The sequence below is a fragment of the Staurois parvus genome, unplaced genomic scaffold (genome assembly GCF_062004578.1).
Source record: "Staurois parvus isolate SC_StPar_1 unplaced genomic scaffold, SC_StPar_1.0 ptg000030l, whole genome shotgun sequence".
In the NCBI taxonomy this organism is placed as follows: domain Eukaryota; kingdom Metazoa; phylum Chordata; class Amphibia; order Anura; family Ranidae; genus Staurois; species Staurois parvus.
In genome coordinates, this window is record NW_028317826.1 from 8986576 (window position 1) to 9007738 (window position 21163).

Sequence of the window (21163 nt, forward strand, 5' to 3'; positions counted from 1 at the left end):
AATGGCCTCAGTGGGACGGATGCGATTTAATATTAGAACGACCCGGCCGCACAGAGGGAGCTGAAGATTTCAGCAATGTTCATGTAACTCATGCTGCTTCCCTCTCCGGAGTCTCTGCTGTGATAAGTAGGTGGAGGTCATTACAAATGCAGCCATGATTACCTCCACGGTATAAGTGCCACACACTACGCCGGGAAAGAGAGCGCCGTCCCCGAGACATAGGAGACACTTCTGGGGGTCAGCCCACCTAAACGGATCTTGTAGTTTTAGGTGGTTATAGGAAGACTGACTCTCCCGCGTACTTATTTTACCACCCACTTCCTTCATGGACGTCTGTGCTCAGACTATGCAGGGCAAAGCAACAAGTTCCCTTTAATGCACTTCTCCCCAGCAGCATACTCCATACTGACTTTCCTTGTACCTCTCCGCCGCTCCGTTCAGCTGCTGATAGGAAAGTCCAGTATAAGCTTCAAGTCATGGGGATTGTAGATGACACATTGCTGATTGGCCCAGCACGGTCACATGGGGTAAGTCACATGCTTCTTCATACCTGGGGCTACCTAGTATTGCCTTTGTTTCCCAGCACAGAAGTGAAGGAAATGGCAGTGGGTGGGATTAACCTGGGTATGTTTCTTCTATTGTCTCTTTCAGGTGGGTGGTTTCGGGGGTGTTAAAAACAAAAAGTTGAGCTGAAGTTTTACTGTCCACTCAGCTTGGCACAATACAGCCAGCTGGGGCTGTACGCATGCATGGCTGCAATGTTTTGGCATTTTTACTGTGGGGAGCAGATTTTGACAGACGGTACCTTCTGCCAAACTCACCCATTGAGTTCAGTGCATGCAATTGCAGGGCTGGAGTGCAGCATTACAGGGTAATATCAGGCAGTGAGGAGGTGATATCTCGCCTCCTCACTGCCTTTCAAATGTCCTCTGAAAATATGGATTGCTCTTCAGATGGCACTGCAGTTCTCCTTAAAGTGGTTGTAAAGTCTGAAGGATTGTTACCTTTATGTATTCTATGGATGAATGTAAAAAGCCTTCTTTGTGCAGCAGTGCCCCCATCCCCCCAATACTTAGCTGAGCCCCATCGAGATCCAGCAATATGAATGACAGCCTCGCTGTCCCAGGTCTCTGCCTCCGCATTGGCTGAGACAGCAAGCAGGAGCCATTGACTCCTACTGCTATCAATCACAGCCAGTCAGCCAATGAGGAGATAGAGAGGGTGGGGCTAAGCCTTGGCTCCCTGTGTGAATGGACACACGGAGCAGTGGGTGCCCCCATAGCAAGCTGTTTTCTGTGAGGGCACCCGACAGGATGAGCCAGGAGAGCCTGCGGGGGGACCCGAGAAGAGGAGGATCCGGGCTGCTCTGTGCAAACCGCAGGTAAGTATAGACATGTTTATTATTTATCCACTTGCCTACTGGGCCAATTCTGACATTCCTGTCCTACATGGAAAAATTCTCTTTTTTTGCTAGATAATTACTTAGAACCCCCACACATTATATTTTTTTAAGCAGAGGCCCTAGAGAATAAAATGATGGGGGTTACAATATTTTATGTCGCGTGGTATTTGCACAGTGGTTTTTCAAAAGCATATTTTTGGGGAAAAAAAACACTTTAATGAATTTTAGTGAACACAAACACAATATAATACCCAATTTCTTTGTAAAATATAAAAGATGATGTTATGCCGAGTAAATAGATACCACACAAGACATGCTTTAAAACTGCGCACACCAATGAAATGGCGGCAAACCGGTACTTTAGTTTATCATTAGGCAACGGTTTAAAAGGAGGGGCTCTGACGTCACGACGCTATTAGGAATCACACGGCGAGTACAGATAGTGTGCAGAGCACACACAGAGGATGGTTACTATTTCAGAAACACATTTAATATATAGATATGTGAGTGAAGTACTTATGCAGTATAAATAAACCTTTTACAGAAAGATAAGGCACTATATGTATTCTTTTTTTCATGGTCACCAACAATATGGAGGAATAAAGAGGAGAGGTGGAGGAAGTGGAAAGCCCCCTGGAGGATAGAGGGAGAAATCCATCCATCCATATTACAGACAGGGATCAGCAAGCCTAAGAGACCCCCTGAGGGAAAAGTGAATGATTACATCCAGCTACCCAACGGTTTACAAGTCTTTACAGGTTACCAAATGAGAGTTCCAGAGGAGATTTGGTGCTGGAATTATTGGTGTGACGTTGGCGGTGATACCTCGCATGTGTCGTGCGATCGCTGGGCCGACACGTGTGTTCACCTTTGCATGTAAGCACGAGGGGGATGGGGGTTGTTTTATTTTTATTATTTCTTTTTTTCACTTTCATTGCTATCAGAAGGGATGAACAACATGCTTTATGATCACATGGGCCATGACAGGTCCTCTTCTATCAGACCCCAGATTTCTCCACAGATTGGTCTGATTGGCTGCTTCCCCGGCTGGCAGGCGGAGAGTAAACCCAGAGCTGGAAGTGACAGAATCCTTGTTGCTTCCAGTTTCTCATTTCACATAGTGGGAAGAACAACATCAGTTCCTCCCATTGTGTGTGGGGGAGCCGATGCCACCGGTCGCATCTTTGCCGGGCTTCCCGATTGCACAAGATACACGGGAAAGGTGGCGGGGGGAGGGGATGAGACCCCCTTCTTCCACCTGAAAAGTAATCCAACGGCGCATAGTCGCTCAGATTACTTTTACATAAAAGAGAATCGTTGGCACTGAAAAATGATACGTGATCATGGTTGTCGCCTCAGCCATTGTCCCGGTATAACCACTTCAGTACCAGGCTGTGTATATATACGTGCATCCGTATTGAAGCGGTTAAAGAGACCCTGTCACCACCTTAAACAAATGACAGGTCACAGCACACACAGTATTTTATATGCCTACTTCTGGTGTTTTTACTTTCTGTGAATTAGTTTTTATTCACCTGCAATGTGTCTTTGAAGCTAAAAAATGTGATTAGCACAGCCCCCTCCCTTCTTGCATACCATAGCCCTCCCCTCTACTGCGAGTGTCTAATTACTATGTGTGCTGGCCCAGCTCCTCTGCCCCTCCCCTCACTATATAACCTTTTATGGAGGAGACGGAATACTATAGTGTGTCACTTGATTTACAGCTTGAAGTCAACATCCAAGATGGTGGCGACCAGCAGCCGATGCTCAGTTTGGTGTGTATTGATAGAGAGGTTTTTTGTTTTTTTTTGTTAGGAGAGTGCATGTGATCAGCATTGTCCAGACAGAGGGTCAGGGGTCCTGTAGTCTCATAGGACAGTCGGAGGAGAATGAAAACTCCTACAAGCTTTAACCACTGCTGGGTTAGACACTGAGAGAAGTCATAAGACTGCTATATATTGCTGATGAGAAAAGGTATTTAGCAGTTTATATTTACTAAAATAATTGTATTTCCATGCTGTGTGTACTGTGGGAGAGCGGATATAGTGGATGCAGGGTCCGGAGAGACCAGATATAGTGAATGCAGGGTCCGGGGAGAGCGGATATAGTGAGTGTAGGGTCCGGCGAGAGCGGATATAGTGAATGCAGGGTCCGGGGAGAGCGGATATAGTAAATGCGGGGTCCGGGGAGAGCGGATATAGTGAATGCGGGGTCCGGGCAGAGCGGATACAGTGAATGCGGGGTCCGGGGAGAGCGGATATAGTGAATGCGGGGTCCGGGGAGAGCGGATATAGTGAATGCGGGGTCCGGGGAGAGCGGATATAGTGAATATGGGGTCTGGGGACAGCGGATATAGTGAATGCAGGGTCCGGGGAGAGCGGATATAGTGAATGCAGGGTCCGGGGAGAGCGGATATAGTGAATGCAGGGTCCGGGGAGAGCGGATATAGTGAGTGTAGGGTCCGGCGAGAGCGGATATAGTGAATGCAGGGTCCGGGGAGAGCGGATATAGTGAATGCGGGGTCCGGGGAGAGCGGATATAGTGAATGCGGGGTCTGGGGAGAGCGGATACAGTGAATGCAGGGTCCGGGGAGAGCGGATATAGTGAATGCGGGGTCCAGGGAGAGCGGATATAGTGAATGCGGGGTCCGGGGAGAGCGGATATAGTGAATGCGGGGTCCGGGGAGAGCGGATATAGTGAATGCGGGGTCCGGGGAGAGCGGATATAGTGAATGCAGGGACCGGGGAGAGCGGATATAGTGAATGCAGGGTTCGGGGAGACCGGATATAGTGAATGCTGGGTCCGGGGTTTAGTAACACTTGAACTCCACTCTTATCTTCAGTCTTGCACAGTTGTAAAACGCTCAGCTCCTCTACGGAAATATCTAACTCTGATGCTACTGCGCTCTGTGAGATTCATACAGTTTGTATTAAAAGCTGCAGAAAGTTAAACCGAGCCTTCCTCATTTCCTGGCTGGTGGACATCCGGCATCATCTAGCACTTTTCTCCCCAACCTTACTGTCCCTGGCCCACTGCTTTCATTCATTGGATTTCCGTTCTTTCAGGCATAGAAGCTGCACATCACATGTCAGCGTTACCTAGAGACATCTGCATAGGAATGTTCACTACACCAGACTGACACCCACACAGCCAGGCAGATTGATATTTCCAGAACTCCCTCAGGAGCCAGCCCACTGATTGCATCAGGGCTGAGGACTCTTGGGGGGAGTACTGAGGAGGGGCCCTGATGTTTTCTGGGAACTATGTACAGCACCCTGCTAGCCCCTCCCACCAGCCATGACTTCATGACAAATGTTACCAGTGATGACATTTACATTCACCCAACACGTGCAGTACGGCCGGATTCACACTCTGCATTGTGACAATATACGTGGTTTTGTGCGCCGTTAGCAGTGCGTTCTCATTGGGTTGATGTGGTTTCCCGGTAACAATAAAACATGAAATCTAGTTGCGCTAGTCATGCAGTATGCGCTATAACACCTAAACAACACAGCACACCTTGCAGCAAGTAACTGGAATAAGTAGAGAACATGTAAAAGATGAAAGCTTGCTCTGGGATCAGAGGATTTATTAATGCCTCCTGATGGTCTTTGTGATGAGTGTAACTATACTCGGCCGAAGTCCCAACTATGAGCGGCTTACTGGACAGATGTCCCAAAATATGTAAGTGGTGGCAGCACAGGGGGGGTCTAATGGTCCTGAATACTGTTCCTTGTGCTGTCATCCAGTGAGCCGGTTACATTACTGACTTTGAGTGGCTTGGGCATACTAGGTCCTCTCTTTGCCTCCATGAAGATGAGTGAGTCTGGTGATGGAAGGACCATCCCCAAGACCATGGAGATGTATTATGAAGCCCTTTGAGCCCATGGGTTTGTGTCATTTTTGGTATTGTGTAGCTGCATGTATTACATTTACTGTGTGCTCTGTTCTTTTGTTAGCATGCTCTCGTTCCTGAGATTATTGCAGAGCTGCAATGAGAGGTGGCATGCCCTGTAGACCAGCCTTTCTCACCTTTTTTCAACAGTGAAACCCTTGAAATAATTTTCAGACGTCGAGGAACCCCTGCTAAAAACAGTTACTTGGGGATCAATTTGAAAAATGCCCCATTTGCAGTGCTGATTGCCCCCCTTAAAGACAGCTAAAAACATAATTGGTATCATGCCACTGGCCCTTCATAGTGACGTTGGCCCCAGAACTGTGCAGGCACCATCACATGGGAGCCAAGCAGCTATAGCTAAGGGATCCCCTGCCATGGCTAGAGGGAGCTGAAAATGTCCCGGCGTCAGTGGGAGTAAACAATGTCCTATCTTTGGTAATAGGGGAACTATTAGTGCCCCATTGTTAGTGTCACTGGGAGAAATAGTGTCCGATCATTGATGTCTCTGGAGGGAATAGTGCTCCATCATTGATGTCTGTGGAGGGAATAGTGCTCCATCATCGATGTCTGTGGAGGGAATAGTGCTCCATCATTGATGTCTCTGGAGGGAATAGTGCTCCATCATTGATGTCTGTGGAGGGAATAGTGCTCCATCATTGATGTCTCTGGAGGGAATAGTGCTCCATCATTGATGTCTGTGGAGGGAATAGTGCTCCATCATTGATGTCTGTGGAGGGAATAGTGCTCCATCATTGATGTCTGTGGAGGGAATAGTGCTCCATCATTGGTGTCTGTGGAGGGAATAGTGCTCCATCATTGATGTCTGTGGAGGGAATAGTGCTCCATCATTGATGTTTGTGGAGGGAATAGTGCTCCATCATTGATGTCTGTGGAGGGAATAGTGCTCCATCATTGATGTCTGTGGAGGGAATAGTGCTCCATCATTGATGTCTGTGGAGGGAATAGTGCTCCATCATCGATGTCTGTGGAGGGAATAGTGCTCCATCATTGATGTCTGTGGAGGGAATAGTGCTCCATCACTGATGTCTGTGGAGGGAATAGTGTTCCATCACTGATGTCTGTGGGAGATATAGTGTCCGATCATTGATGTCTGTGGAGGGAATAGTGCTCCATCATTGGTGTCTGTGGAGGGAATAGTGCTCCATCATTGGTGTCTGTGGAGGGAATAGTGCTCCATCATTGATGTCTGTGGAGGGAATAGTGCTCCATCATTGATGTTTGTGGAGGGAATAGTGCTCCATCATTGATGTCTGTGGAGGGAATAGTGCTCCATCACTGATGTCTGTGGAGGGAATAGTGCTCCATCATTGATGTCTGTGGAGGGAATAGTGCTCCATGATTGATGTCTGTGGAGAGAATAGTGCTCCATCACTGATGTCTGTGGAGGGAATAGTGCTCCATCATTGATGTCTGTGGAGGGAATAGTTCTCCATCATTGATGTCTGTGGAGGGAATAGTGCTCCATCACTGTTGTCTGTGGAGGGAATAGTGCTCCATCACTGATGTCTGTGGAGGGAATAGTGCTCCATGATTGATGTCTGTGGAGAGAATAGTGCTCCATCACTGATGTCTGTGGAGGGAATAGTGCTCCATCACTGATGTCTGTGGAGGGAATAGTGCTCCATCATTGATGTCTGTGGAGGGAATAGTGCTCCATCATTGATGTCTGTGGAGGGAATAGTGCTCCATCATTATAAAACAGAGAATAATAAGCGAGCGTTTTAAATGTACAAGTAGCTGAGGCACACAGGATAACCAAAATAATCCTCACATGAAAATAAAATAAAAGTGCAGCGCTAGGAGAATATATAAATGTTTCACAATAGATAAAAGTGATCAAAAAAGTCCCAACAACGGTGACCTAGGGTAACAATGCACACTAACCAGAAGTGCACATTATAAGTGCAATGTAGCCAAGATGGAGCTCATAGCGTAGTCATCCGCATGGAAAGGGTAGATGCATTCCCTTGGTCAGTGAAGATCCTCACGATGGTACAGAGCTGGGCAGAAGAAATCCACTAGATGGTAGAAAATGATCACTGCTCCACCAAAAGAGCACTGTTCCTCCACTGTGCAAGAACGATATCTGGGAGAAAAGGTGCTCCCCACAGGGGATCAAGAAAAAATGCCCATAGTGAAGTAAAGTTTAAAAACGAATTTATGCTCCATCATTGGTGTCTGTGGAAGGAATAGTGCTCCATCGTTGGTGTCTGTGGAGGGAATAGTGCTCCGTCATTGGTGTCTGTGGAGGGAATAGTGCTCCATCATTGGTGTCTGTGGAATGAATAGTGCTCCATCATTGATGTCTGTGGAGGGAATAGTGCTCCATCATTGATGTCTGTGGAGGGAATAGTGCTCCATCATTGGTGTCTGTGGAGGGAATAGTGCTCCATCATTGATGTCTGTGGAGGGAATAGTGCTCCATCATTGGTGTCTGTGGAGGGAATAGTGCTCCATCATTGGTGTCTGTGGAAGGAATAGTGCTCCATCATTGGTGTCTGTGGAATGAATAGTGCTCCATCATTGATGTCTGTGGAGGGAATAGTGCTCCATCACTGATGTCTGTGGAGGGAATAGTGCTCCATCATTGATGTCTGTGGAGGGAATAGTGCTCCATCATTGGTGTCTGTGGAGGGAATAGTGCTCCATCACTGATGTCTGTGGAGGGAATAGTGCTCCATCATTGGTGTCTGTGGAATGAATAGTGCTCCATCATTGATGTCTGTGGAGGAAATAGTGCTCCATCATTGGTGTCTGTGGAATGAATAGTGCTCCATCATTGATGTCTGTGGAGGAAATAGTGCTCCATCATTGGTGTCTGTGGAGGAAATAGTGCTCCATCATTGGTGTCTGTGGAGGGAATAGTGCTCCATCATTGGTGTCTGTGGATGGAATCGTGCTCCATAATTGGTGTCTGTGGAAGGTATAATGCTCCATCATTGGTTTCAATTGGAGGAATGGTTCCCTACTGTTGGTGACAGTGCAGGAATTATTGCCCAATTGTCAGTGGGAGGAATAGTGCCTCGTATCAGTGGGAGAAATAGTACCCCAAGGGCCAGAGAAAGGTATGCAAAGGGCCACAGTTTTGAGACCCCTGCTCTGAAGCAGGGGTCTTCAAACTTTCTAAACAAAGGGCCAGTTTACTGTCATTCAGACTTTAGGGGGGTTGGACTGTGGCCAGTGGAAGTAGAAAATCTCCTGGCATTAGTGGGAGTAAACAGTGGTCCATCTTTACTGTTAAAGGGATGAATAGTGTCCCGTCATTGGTGTCAGTGGAAGGATTAGTGCTCCATCATTGGTGTCAGTGGAAGGAATAGTATGCCATTGTTGGGGTCAAGAATTAATTCTATGCTGTTGGTCACAGTGGGAGGAATAGCATCTCATATCAGTGGAAGGAATAGTGCCTAAAGGGCCATATGTAAAGTAAACAAAGGGCCACATTCGGCCCGTGTGCTGCAGTTTTGAGGCCACTGCTCTAGAGGTATCCTAGGGTTTCATGGAGCCCTGGATGAGAATAGCTGCTGCAGGCTACACTTTTTCCTGGTGGGAGCCTTTCTTGTTTTAATGGTCCTATAAAAGGCTACATAAAAATGCAGTGTGATTTACAATGCTTCAGTTTATATATTTGGACCTTCCAATTCACTAACCCAAAACACGTATTTAGATTAACACAGTCATAAATTGTCTGTTCTAAATCTCTGATTCATTCCATTTAAAAGAAGAGAGTCAGCATGACCTTTGTCAGATCTCCATTGGAGTAGTTCAGGCAACTACCTGAGGCCCCAGCTTCCTAAGGGGCCCATGCATGCCCATGTCAGGGTAACTGTACTTTGGGCATACCTTGTAGACCAACGGTGTCATGTTCTGTCCAGCAAAATCCACTTGGACCGGCTGTCAGCTTGACAACAGGGTCTCGCCTTGTTCCTCAGGAGCCCCTGCAGCAGTGTAAATGCAGCCTGCTAGCAGTGTTTGCCTTTTTCACTGATAAATACTGGATGTCCTATCAATATTATTGTCATGAATAAAGTATTTGGACGTGTTCTTTTATGTGCATATCAATAAGCTTTCCTTTGATCTGAACATGCCATCAATTTAGGTCTAGATACAGTTTAGGAGACAACGTCTCTTATTTGTTCCCCTTTGATCTATTAGATAATAATTGAAAGTGTTCCGTTATACCTGTTCAATAATTGCACAAAAAATGCTTTTGTTATCTAGTGAGCTTGCAAGTTGCAGCGTACTCTGCAGTAATCTCTCAAGCAGTACAAGACAAGCTCAACCGAGAACTTTGGAAATATCATGAGCCTGGGTTTGGGTAGGGACAGGTCTTTACCATCTTTTACCAAAAGTCTAACTCACCAATGATCTACTAACTGCTAAAACCAATGGCCACTACTCCGTACTCATCCCAACCAATGGCCACTACTCCGTACTCACCCCAACCAATGACCACTACTCCGTACTCATCCCAACCAATGGCCACTACTCCGTACTCATCCCAAACAATGGCCACTACTCCGTACTCATCCCAACCAATGGCCACTACTCCGTACTCATCCCAACCAATGGCCACTACTCCGTACTCATCCCAACCAATGGCAACTACTCCGTACTCATCCCAACCAATGGCCACTACTCCGTACTCATCCCAACCAATGACCACTACTCCGTACTCATCCCAACCAATGACCACTACTCCGTACTCATCCCAACCAATGACCACTACTCCGTACTCATCCCAACCAATGACCACTACTCCGTACTCTTACTACTTGACCTCTCTGCGGCTTTTGATACATTTGATCCATTCAAATGGCAGTTTTCTGTTTACTTTCATGTTTTGTTTTCCATTTTACAGCATTTGAGATCATTTTAGCTGAGCAGCCTATCAGTTTCTGCGCTTCTTTATATATTTTCTCCTCTCCAATGAACTTTTTAATCAAAGTACGCTGTTTTTCTACACTTTGTCTGGAATGACCCGTTACTCAGATTTTTAGAGATATATTATATATAGAGGTATATCCCTTTCAGCAACACTGGCTATATCCATATGAACATCCAACCTCCAGGAGCCACAATATACCGGGCAGAAAACAAACCTTCCTCACAAATTCAGTATGCAGTGTCTCTCCAAAGAAAAGCCAAAGGGATCTGCAATAATGTTCTGCCATAAAAAAATGTTTTTTATTAAAACCCGACCGGTACTTACATAATAGGAAGAAAGAAGAGCGCACAATCATACAAAACGCACTCATATCTACATCTCATTGGTTTCTTTGTATTCCCACAGATGGGGTGCCCAGTTTTTATTTCTGGGGCCTGTTTGTTGCCACCTTAGGCAGACTGTAATGGTTATTATATGTGATTTATTTTGTTATTATATACAGTACATGTTGTTCCTTAAAGCAGTTAGGGTGGATACTGTCATCTCTAGGTGCATGGAGTACACTCACAGTCCTAGAAAGCTGTACTCTAAATACATATATGAGAAATGTTTTTCCTGTCAGAAGATTTTTATATCTGTTCATCCATTGCTGGGATTTCCACAGCTCTGCCAGACAGCACAGCCAAGCAGACAAGACTACTTACAGTTAGGAAATACATTGGTGTCCTCTGTTCACCCCCAACCGTCTGATTGGATGGTGAAACAACAACAGCAGACTGATTAGGTCATCTCTTTGCTCTCTTCTCCTATCAGTATGTTCTATGTTGGTACATGTGCATGCAGCACACCTGATTGGCTCTCGGTTCTGCCCCTTCTTCTTCCAGTGCTGCTGCATAGTAAGAGGCTGATACCAAATCAATTTCAGGCACTTCCACTAGTGGCATTAAAAAACACACATTTCAAGATTTATTAAGCCCTTCCTGTCGGATGTATGTATATATGTGGCAGCACAGGGATTGGCCGTATTCTGTGCCTCCACGTATACGCATACCTGTTTTGTGTTGGCAGCATGCCCCCAGCACTCTGACAGTACCGTCGCTGACAATTGGAAGCTGGTAGGATGGGCTTCCAATTATCTAATCATCCAATCACAGTGATCACATGGTGCGGAAGCTGAACAAGCAGGTAACGATGCTTCGGTGTTACTATCTCTTAAAAGGCTGGGAAGAAGGGGTTAATGAATACAGAGTTGCATTCATTTGTGTCTATTATATCTGTCTGGAGATTAGTCCAAAGATGTACAGTTTTTATTCAACTGTGTGTGGCAAAATATCCTAAAAATCCAGAGCTATGAACAGGGGATTATAAGAAGATCCTGGGATTTCCCGCTGTAAACGCATGTGTTCTGTATTGCAGACATCTAGAACTGCATTCACCTGATGCCAAGCATACTGCGGTGCTGCGAGGAAAAGATCCTGCGGCGGCCCAGACCTGGTTCAACGCAATTCACGGGGCGGTGACGGAACTTCTTCCCAAGGTGATGGCCGAAGTCCAAACTCAGCTGAGAAAAAACAGAATCTCTGGAAGTCATGAAATTCGGCACATGGGCTGGCTAGCAGAAAAGGTCAGTTTGTTGTGTCTTTGGCTTTATATTGTTTATCTCATGAGCTAAATGACCATAAAAATGTCTCATCTGAAGTCCCTTTAACCCTTTTCCGCCTACTCCGGTGTCCTTGTACAAAGTTTTGACTGCCTGGGGGGTGGGAAGATTTTTGATCATGTGACTACTGTGTTTTGCTGTCATAGTGGTCACATGATCAGGAGTCGTTCCACTGGCTATGGATTATTAGTGAGGGCCGAGAGCTGTCTTTGACAGCCCAGTGTCTGTGCTGGGAGCTTGCAGTGAGCTTGTTCTCAGCACAGAAACATTGGCTGCCCAACAACGCACATGTGTGGGTGTTAAAGCCTGCCCTTGTGGCTGCAAATATGTGTAATTTGGGTGACAACAGGTTAAAGTGGAACTTAACCCCCCCAGGTTTAATTTTACTTTAAACCCCCTCCTACCTTGTGTGCTGGGGTGAACTTAAATAACATACCCAGCCATCAACTGCAGCATTGCCCTGCAGTAATCTGCTGAAAGCGGAACCCACAGGGCCTTGTGCCGCCATCATTGGAGCCAGCTTTCTCTTCCAGGTCCTAGCAAGCAGCTCCCGATGACACTCCACTGAGCATAGACAATATTCGTAGTCCTCCTGGGCTTAGGTGAACCTGTGGCTAAAGCTGCTAGTACCTAACCATATACCAGAAATGGTCATTCCAAAGTGTAAAGTGAGGTGCAGCTCTAATAACTAAACTATATGTAAATCCCAATGTGAATAAGTGGTGAACAGTAAATAAATGAGTGAACAATACTATAATACCCAGTGACTATATTAACAGCATAAGGGACATCAACCCCAAACTAAACATCTACACCGCCTCTCCTAAATGGGTGAAATCAACATAAAAAAATCTATAAATACAATAATTAAATACACATACATATAATGAATGCCGTGGTACTGGATATGCGCCTATTACACAACACCAGTAAATACATATCATGTGGTGACATAAACGCATGTATGCTTTACATTCCCAAAACCAACTGATGTGAAAGAAATGGCAGTGATCCCACTAAGGGATAAGAAACAAAGTGAATCAGTGAAAACACTCCTTGTGGTAAACGTACGAAAAAGGGAAGAGGAATCAGATTATAAACGCATGTATACCTACATGCTCAAGGATAACTGGTGAATAAGAACAATAGCAGTGATCCCACTAAGGGACAAACAAAGTGAATCCGTGAAACCACAAATTGTGGTACTTTTGAAAAAAGAAAGAAGTCAGGCTCACGGCCTGTAAATCACTAACAATCACTAAATGTACACAATTGTGACCCCCCTACTGGGGATAAGTGAACAGAAAACCTATAAATAATGAAGGGATTTGTAACCCCAAATGGGGGGTTCTGAATAAGCAGAGAAATAAGTGACGGCAAACAGAGCCTGCAGTAATCTGCTGAAAGCGGAACCCACAGGGCCTTGTGCCGCCATCATTGGAGCCAGCGTTCTCTTCCAGGTCCTAGCAAGCAGCTCCCGATGACACTCCACTGCACATGCACAGCGTATTGTACATTGCCCCAAAGCCACTTGGGACACATGATGTTGGTATCCTAGGGGGCTTCAGGTGGGGTGGGGAGGATGTCATTCGTGCCTAAGCGAGGAACGCGGAAGCATGGGGTGTGTTCTCCTAAAAAAAATTAAATACAGAACTACAGGAGTTGGACAAAAATATGGAAACACTACATGATTTGCAGGTGTGAAAGTGACGACATGGTTTGCCTTGAAAGCGGAAGTGACGTAACATTCTTTTGCTTCAGCTGTGTGATGAGACACCTAGCTAACAGGTGGAAAACTTCACTTCCATCATTTACTGCGTGCGCAGCTAATAATATGGAGTCATGTCAGAGCTTACTGAGCTTCAAAGAAGGCCTGTAGGAGAAGATATATGGTCCTTGCTTTCCATTGACCGTCTGTATATGCTGTGTAGGACCACATGACCTATGGTCTTATTCTTTGGTAAGAGGCTGTGTATGGTGTTGGTGGAGGATCTCTTCTCTCCCTCTTTGGGGCAATTCACCACCCTTTTTCCAGCATGTACTACAAGTCCCAACAGTCTTAGTGGCTGTCAGCTTTTGGTCCTCAATGAACTACCACAGTGCTGTTAGCGTTGTGGTGGTACATTGGGTCTTCCTGCCAGGCTGGATCTGCTTGCCCATACGGGATGTGCGATCACACTGGTAGTCTGCAGGAGACCTACATGGCTCCTGTGATCTGTTGATCGCTGGTGTAATGCTTTCCAAGGTCCTAGTTCAAAGTATAATAAATGCACATTTTTTTACTTGCAAAAAAAGTATAATTTTTTGTCAAAAGGTGAACTTTTCCTTTCAAAATAATATGTCGTCGACATTCCCATATGTACAGTATTTTTTGCTCCATAAGACGCACTTTTTCCCCCCAAAAAATGGGGGAAAATGTCTGTGAGTCTTATGGAGCGGCTGGCCCGGTGTTCCCCCTGTCGCCGCTGCCGTGTTAGAATACCGGGCTGGCCGCTCGGCTCTACTGTGCAGAAGATCCTGCTCCTCGGTCCAGCGGTGTCCTGCTTTCACCGGCTGTCTTCTCCCTGGCGCTGGCATCTTCAGTGTGGGCACCCAGCTGTGACAGCTTGTGTCTTCACAGCCGGGTGCCCACTGCGCATGCGTGAGGAGCGCTGTACTTTGTGAATGGCCCCGTAGTTTTGTAGGACCTGTCTGGTGTCCCAGGTGTCCGGATTACTGAAGATGCTGGCACCTGCACCCAAAGCCAAATGAAGAATCGGCTCAAGGGAGGACAACGCTGGATACCTGGACAGGTAATAGTATTTGTAGCTGCTGACTTTCATTTTTTGGGGGGGAGCCTGGAGGTCCACTTTAAGCACTGGCTCCCATGATGGCGACCTGTGTTCTGCGTGTAGGCAGCCCATTCATTTCACTGGTCTGCCCTACCTGCAGAAACAAGAATAGAAGAATTTTCGCATCACTACGATTGAAAGAACATTACTGAAGATTATAAAATCAAACTCATGTTTCTGAAATTAAAATGTTCTACTGAAGTTCTAGCTTTGAGCACAGAAATATTGAAATAATCATATCGCTAGGGAGGTTAAAGTGATAATCAACCCTTAGCTTTTTTTTTGCTTAACACATTGGGCACAATGAAGAAATCTTTCCCTAGTAAACCGTTCGTTAGAATTCATAACCCAGCACTTGCAGTTTACAACTTTCAATGCGTCTGGCTCCTGCTCTCTCAGTGCTGCTTCCCTGAACTTCCAGTTTTCACAGGAAATAATTAAAGTGGAATTCCAGGCAAAACCTACTCTTAAAAATGCTCCCTCCTAACACCTATTCTGACTAAGCTGTATAAGAAAGATTTGAATACTTAATTGTCACATGGACTCAGCACAGCTGCAGAAGAGAGGAGGGAGCACCGACAATGGATGGGCTTTTGAAGCCTGTGGGTGATGTCACCACTCCAAGGCATCACTAGCTGTTGTTGGAGCGCTCTCTCTCCCCTGCAGCCTCTGCTGGCTGATCCAGGGAAGATCACATGACCAGATCAAAGTGGCCTGGAAATAGCTAAGTATACATATCTTTCCTACATGGGTTAGTCAGAATAGATGGGCGGGAAAGGAGCATTTTTAACAGTGGACAGTGGAGTCTCCAGCCTGTTAGCTTGAATAAGAGAGTGGGGAGGAGGAAGGTGGATCAGGGGAGTGCCTTGTCATCCTAGGCTACAGGGCTGTGTGTTTCTATTGATGCACACAGTGTAGAGAGACTCAACTCAATGCAAGAGTGGCTCCATAGGATGCTGAAAGAGAAAAGAGCCACTCTGAAACAGGAAACCTGGGGCACTAGCTTACACTGGAACATAAAAAAAGATTAAAACATAAAGAAGTTGCATACTGTGTGAGCGATTAAATCAGCTGCTGAAAGTGCTTAAAAAGACTGAGCGCTTAATATCACTTTCAAGCTTTTCTATTGGAAAACTGCCGTAAAGCATATGTCCATCCAGAAGTTTTTTTCTTAGTTTTGGATATACTGGGGAAGGGATTGGACCCTTGTCATGTCAGGGGGTCTTCAACAGAGATATTTCTCCTCAATTCCTATGCAAATATCAATGTTTTACTAAACAGGAAGTGGGGAGAACTCTCCAATGGCAACCAGACAAACACGGCCTTCAGTCTATCTGCAGTGTTTTTACATCTTCTCTGCATATGTGCCCAAAGGGCGCCAAAAGCAAGAAAAGAGATGGATTTTGTATTTCCGATGACTGTGAAGTCCGTCTCGCTGCTTCCCTCTACTGGTGGCCAAGAACAGCTGCTGCAAGAAGAGAAAAAGTGTGCATACTGCTCACAGGCTGGAGATTTCTGTGTCTGAAATGCCTGGTTATCACCTAAACAGGAATTGGACTTATTAGGGCATTCTTCAGGCCAAGTAATTAAGGACAAATGTTTAAAGTGCACTTATGCTTTAAGGAAATAGACCAGCCTTTCTCAACCTTTTGTACCATGAAGGGACCCCTGAAACAGAAAGGTTTTCAGGTGTCAGGAGCCCTCCAGTAAAATGATTAGCCCAGCAGTTCATAGCACATTAGTCTGATCAGTAGATTGCAGAGAGTTTAATAACAGACTAAAGAATGGGGTGCACTTAAGCTCTTGCCAGCAGTGCAATGCATATATGCAGCAGCAAGAAAGGTGGGCTGTAATGTCCGGCCACCGCACATACTGTATGTGTTGCACATACGGTAAATAATTCAACTGTGCGAAGGATGGGTCGGGTGAAACCAGAAGTGTTTTATTAGGAATGGCTGTAACAAACACAGAAAACCCTTAATTACATGTGACTGGATATGTTCACTGTAATCACTGTCCTCTATACATTACTAAATATTTCCATATACATTACTAAATATTTCCATATACATTAATAAACATCTTTAATCGCAATATTGAATATCTAGACCTCTGCAGATATGCTAGTGACCTATTCTGCATAACAATAGCATATTACAATAGAAAAATCACATTCCCTGTATCTTAGCGCCAAATCACATAGCTGCAATATATATTCACATTTATGCTACAAGTAATCTGATTGCATAATAGTAACAGCGGCATTCACTGATCACCAGGGTACATGTTAAGTCATTTTGTCCTATTTATCATGTTAAACAGCCTCCTGCTTACCTGTAACAAACACAGAAAACCCTTAATTACATGTGACTGGATATGTTCACTGTAATCACTGTCTTGTAGGAAACAAAGTGTAGCTTTTTAGTTCCTACTTCTGTGTCTTCCTATTATCACAGGATGTAGTTCTGCCCTCTTGTGATGGTACAATAAAAATGCAATCACTAGTATCTTCTATTGACAAAGATAGATTACTGTTATATTAGGTATTTTAATTTTATGGGGCTGCCTATTTTCTATACCTCTTACACTCTCCCCCACAAATTGTTATGTCGTCCCTGACATACGCAGAACTTTTTTAAGAAAACATTCTTTTACTTGTCTAGTAGTAACCATAGGAAGCCAATGGTAAGTAGTAACCAAGTTACTTGAGGAAACATCCTCCCTGTGACATCTACTCCCTATTACATCACAGCTTCCCACCAGGCCCACAGCGCTATAGTACCTGGCAAGATATAGTTGCGTGTAACCAACTATTTAGTAAAACCCCTTTCTATACATATCTGTATAGGTTACTAAGTTTAGACAAAGGTGATGAGAAACTAGGGAACATCTTATTACTTTTATACCTTATTATCATAATGGCAGAATACCCATTGTACATCAACAATGCAGCATAACGTTGACATCAACTGCTCTGTACTTTTATCGGCCGACTTTGTATCTTTGTAACATCTAGTTCCCTCACCTAAAACTGTTTCTGCCTGACCTACAATATCTGCAGTACAAATGCAATTATATTTTTCCTTACTTGAACCAACAGAAAAGCAACATATAATTATTGTGGTTTTGGTAATTAACTTTGGTATAGTGTCCCAAATAGTAAACAATGGATCAATAAACATAATCACTTCTACCAACTTCTATAGTCTTCAGCAAAACATTCTGAACTGAAATACCAGATAGAGTCAACAGGTAATGTAGGAATACTGTCTATAACCTGTATAGATGAAACTCTGGTAACACTACTGGGTTGACCTAAAGTGTCATATGTCAAAATCTTTGGTTGTCTCCTGTTCTTGTAGGGTTGTATTCTACATTGAGGAAGTGAATCTGAAAGGTCCTCATTCTCCTCTACATCACTTTCAACAAGTTGTTCTGTGTTCTCTGTTGCTGGGCATTCTTCTTCTATACCTCCAAATGCATACTCAGTTTGTTCAATTTGATCTGTAGGCTCAGTCTCTCTGACTCCTTCTATATCATACTCACTTCCAGCTGACGTGGGTAGAACTCAATAGCTTCTGGATTTAGCTCTGTACTTTCCTCTGGGTGGTCATGCTGGGTGACTGGTATGAAAGATCTCCAGTGTCTTTGTTCGTGATCTGATTCATTTTCTGATTCTCCCTCAGATGTCTGTGTAGGTTGTTGAGTTGTATTTCGATCCTTCCCTTGCTTTCTTGCACTGGTTCTTTTGGGTATTTGTTGACCTTGGTCGCTAGGTAGATAATCACATGGCAATAGTAAGTTGCGATGTAAAATCCTTGTTCGGCCTTTTCCAGTTTCTGGTTTGATTTCATACACTGGACTGTCTGCACACTTCTTTTTAAGAACAACATGTATGGTATCTTCCCAAAATGATCTCAATTTTCCTGGACCTCCTCTTTCGGTAAGATTTCTGACTAGAACTTTGCTACCTGGTAGAAGTTCAGCTCCATGAATTTTCTTGCCATAGTGTTCTTTTCCTCTCTGTGCAGCTTGAGTAGCTATTTTTGAAGCAACCTTATAGGCCTCAGACATTCTATCTGTCCATATGTTCACATATTCAGTGTATTTTTCAGTTACTGGAGTGTCAAACATACTATCAATGGGTAGTCTTGGAGACCTTCCAAACAGTAGAAAGAATGGAGATTGTCCTGTAGCTTCACTTCGAGTACAATTATATGCATGGACTACCTTTGCTAGTGAATTTTTCCAGTCCTTTTTGGAATCTGGTGACAGGGTACGAAGCATGGATAGCAGGGTACGATTAAATCTTTCAACTTGCCCATTACCTTCTGGGTGATATGGCGTTGTGTGAGAATTTTTGATGTGGCAGTGCTTCCCTAGTGTCAAAAACAAGTGATTTTCAAACTCTCTACCCATATCATGGTGAATTCTGGTAGGAAATCCGAATTTCAAGACAAAATCATTGAGTATTTTGTCAGCAACAGTTTTTGCGGACTTGTTCTTGGTTGCATATGCCTGAGCAAATTTTGTAAAATGATCTATTACCACTAAGATATACTCATATCCACCTTTACATTTCTCAAGATGAAGAAAGTCAATGGAGACCATCTCAAAAGGATAAGTTGTCACAATATTGTTCAACGGGGCCCGAACAAGCTTATTTGGCCGTTTGTCTTTCAGACAAGTACATTGACGTGTGATGTAATGCTCAGTGTCCCTTTGCATATGTGGCCAAAAGAATCTTTCTCTGATTAAATTTACAGTCCTTTCTACTCCTAAGTGTCCCATCTCTTCATGTAACTCCTTCCATACTAAGTGATGGTACAACTTGGGCAACACTAGTTGAGAACCAGATGATGTTTTCCGTCTCAAAATGTTATTGTCGTCGAGGTAGAGTTTGGTCCACTGTTTCATAAGTATGAAAAGATCAACAGGTTCACCTTGTCGTTCCTGTTTGGATGGAAACTTGTTTTGGCTTTTATACTCCCATACTTTTCCAATCACAGAGTCTTCCTTCTGTGCGGTTCTTATTGTCTCTTTTGGTATTTGAGTTACCTTCTTTGGTGCTGCATCAGTTGTATTGGCAATCGTCATTGGACATAGCCAAGGTATCCTTTCTTTTTGATGTGCTTGAATTGCTTGGGTTATGCAAGTGATGACTTTGGGGTCTACTGCTTGTGAACATTGTTGCATGTATTGTTCAGGACTCAATGGCATACGAGAAAGTACATCTGCATCAGCATTCCTTCTCCCAGGACGATATTTAATAGTGAAGTTGAAGTCAGCTAGTTCTGCAACCCATCGATTTTGCTGTAGTGAGGACATAGGTTAGTGGATTGTTGTCAGTATATACAACAAATGATGGACAGTAATATAGGTAATCTCGGAATCTATCACATATTGCCCACTTCATTGCTAGAACTCGAGCTTCCCTGAATGCATGTGGTAGTTTTTCTCAGCAGGTGTGAGAGTTCTAGACCCATAAGCAATCACCTTTAGTTTCTCCTCTTGCTCTTGGTATAATACGGCTCCTAGTCCTTCTTGTGAGGCATCACAGTGAAGAACAAAGGGTTTGGAATAATCGGGGTAACCCATAACTGGAGGATGAGTTAACACTTCAATGAGCTGGTTCAGTACTATCTGATGATGGTCAGTCCAGGCTATAGACTGATAGGATGGAAGTTGACCTTTTGACTTTGGGATTGGTTTCCTCCTCTTCTTTGTCTGGTTATCTGGTGTTGAGGTTGTGGTAGGTGTCAAACCTGCTGACAATAGTTCATAGAGAGGTTTGGCAATTCTGGAGAAGTTTTGAACATAAGGGCGATAGTAGGAAATAAATCCTAATAGTTTCCTGAGTTCTCCGACAGTCTTTGGTTGGTTGTTTCTTAAGGCAAGAACAGGTGCCGTGTCAGCCGGGTCCATAGAGTGGCCTTCTTTTGACACAATCTTGCCCAGGAATCTGACTTTATTTTGAAAAAGTTCACACTTCCTGGCTGTTAACTTGATTCTGTGTTGTTGGTAACGTTGGAGTACTGACCGGACATGCTCCACATGCTCCTGGAATGATTTACTATGAACAAGGTTGTCATCTAAGTATGGCAGGCAAATCTCATCTCTCAGTCCTATTAAACATGTCTCCATACTGCGTTGGAATTCGGCTGGTGCAGAGCTCAGACCAAAGGGTATTCGGATCCATTCATACAAACCCCAAGGTGTAATGAATGCTGTCAATGGTCGACTGGCTTCTTCCATAAATCCTTGATGGTATGCTTTCCCCTGGTCTAGCACAGAAAACCATGAACTTCCTCCTAGACTGTCCAGCATGTCTTGGATTCTAGGAATTGGATGACGGTCAGGAATGGACTTCTGGTTCAACTCTCTATAATCGCAACACAGTCTTAAACTGCCATCTTTCTTTCTTACGCACACAATGGGTGAGGAATATGATGATTTTGATTCTGCA

At 44.5% G+C, this 21163-nt stretch overlaps 1 long non-coding RNA gene across 1 annotated transcript in view; it reads left to right on the forward strand.

The window, feature by feature from the left end:
* The first annotated feature begins 1720 nt into the window (after positions 1-1720).
* Positions 1721-21163, forward strand: part of LOC149470872 (uncharacterized) — a 31156-nt gene continuing 11713 nt past the window's right edge. The window contains exons 1-2 of the long non-coding RNA XR_016307828.1: positions 1721-2278; positions 11623-11830. This is a non-coding gene — a long non-coding RNA (uncharacterized LOC149470872). The remainder of the gene's footprint in view (positions 2279-11622; positions 11831-21163) is intronic.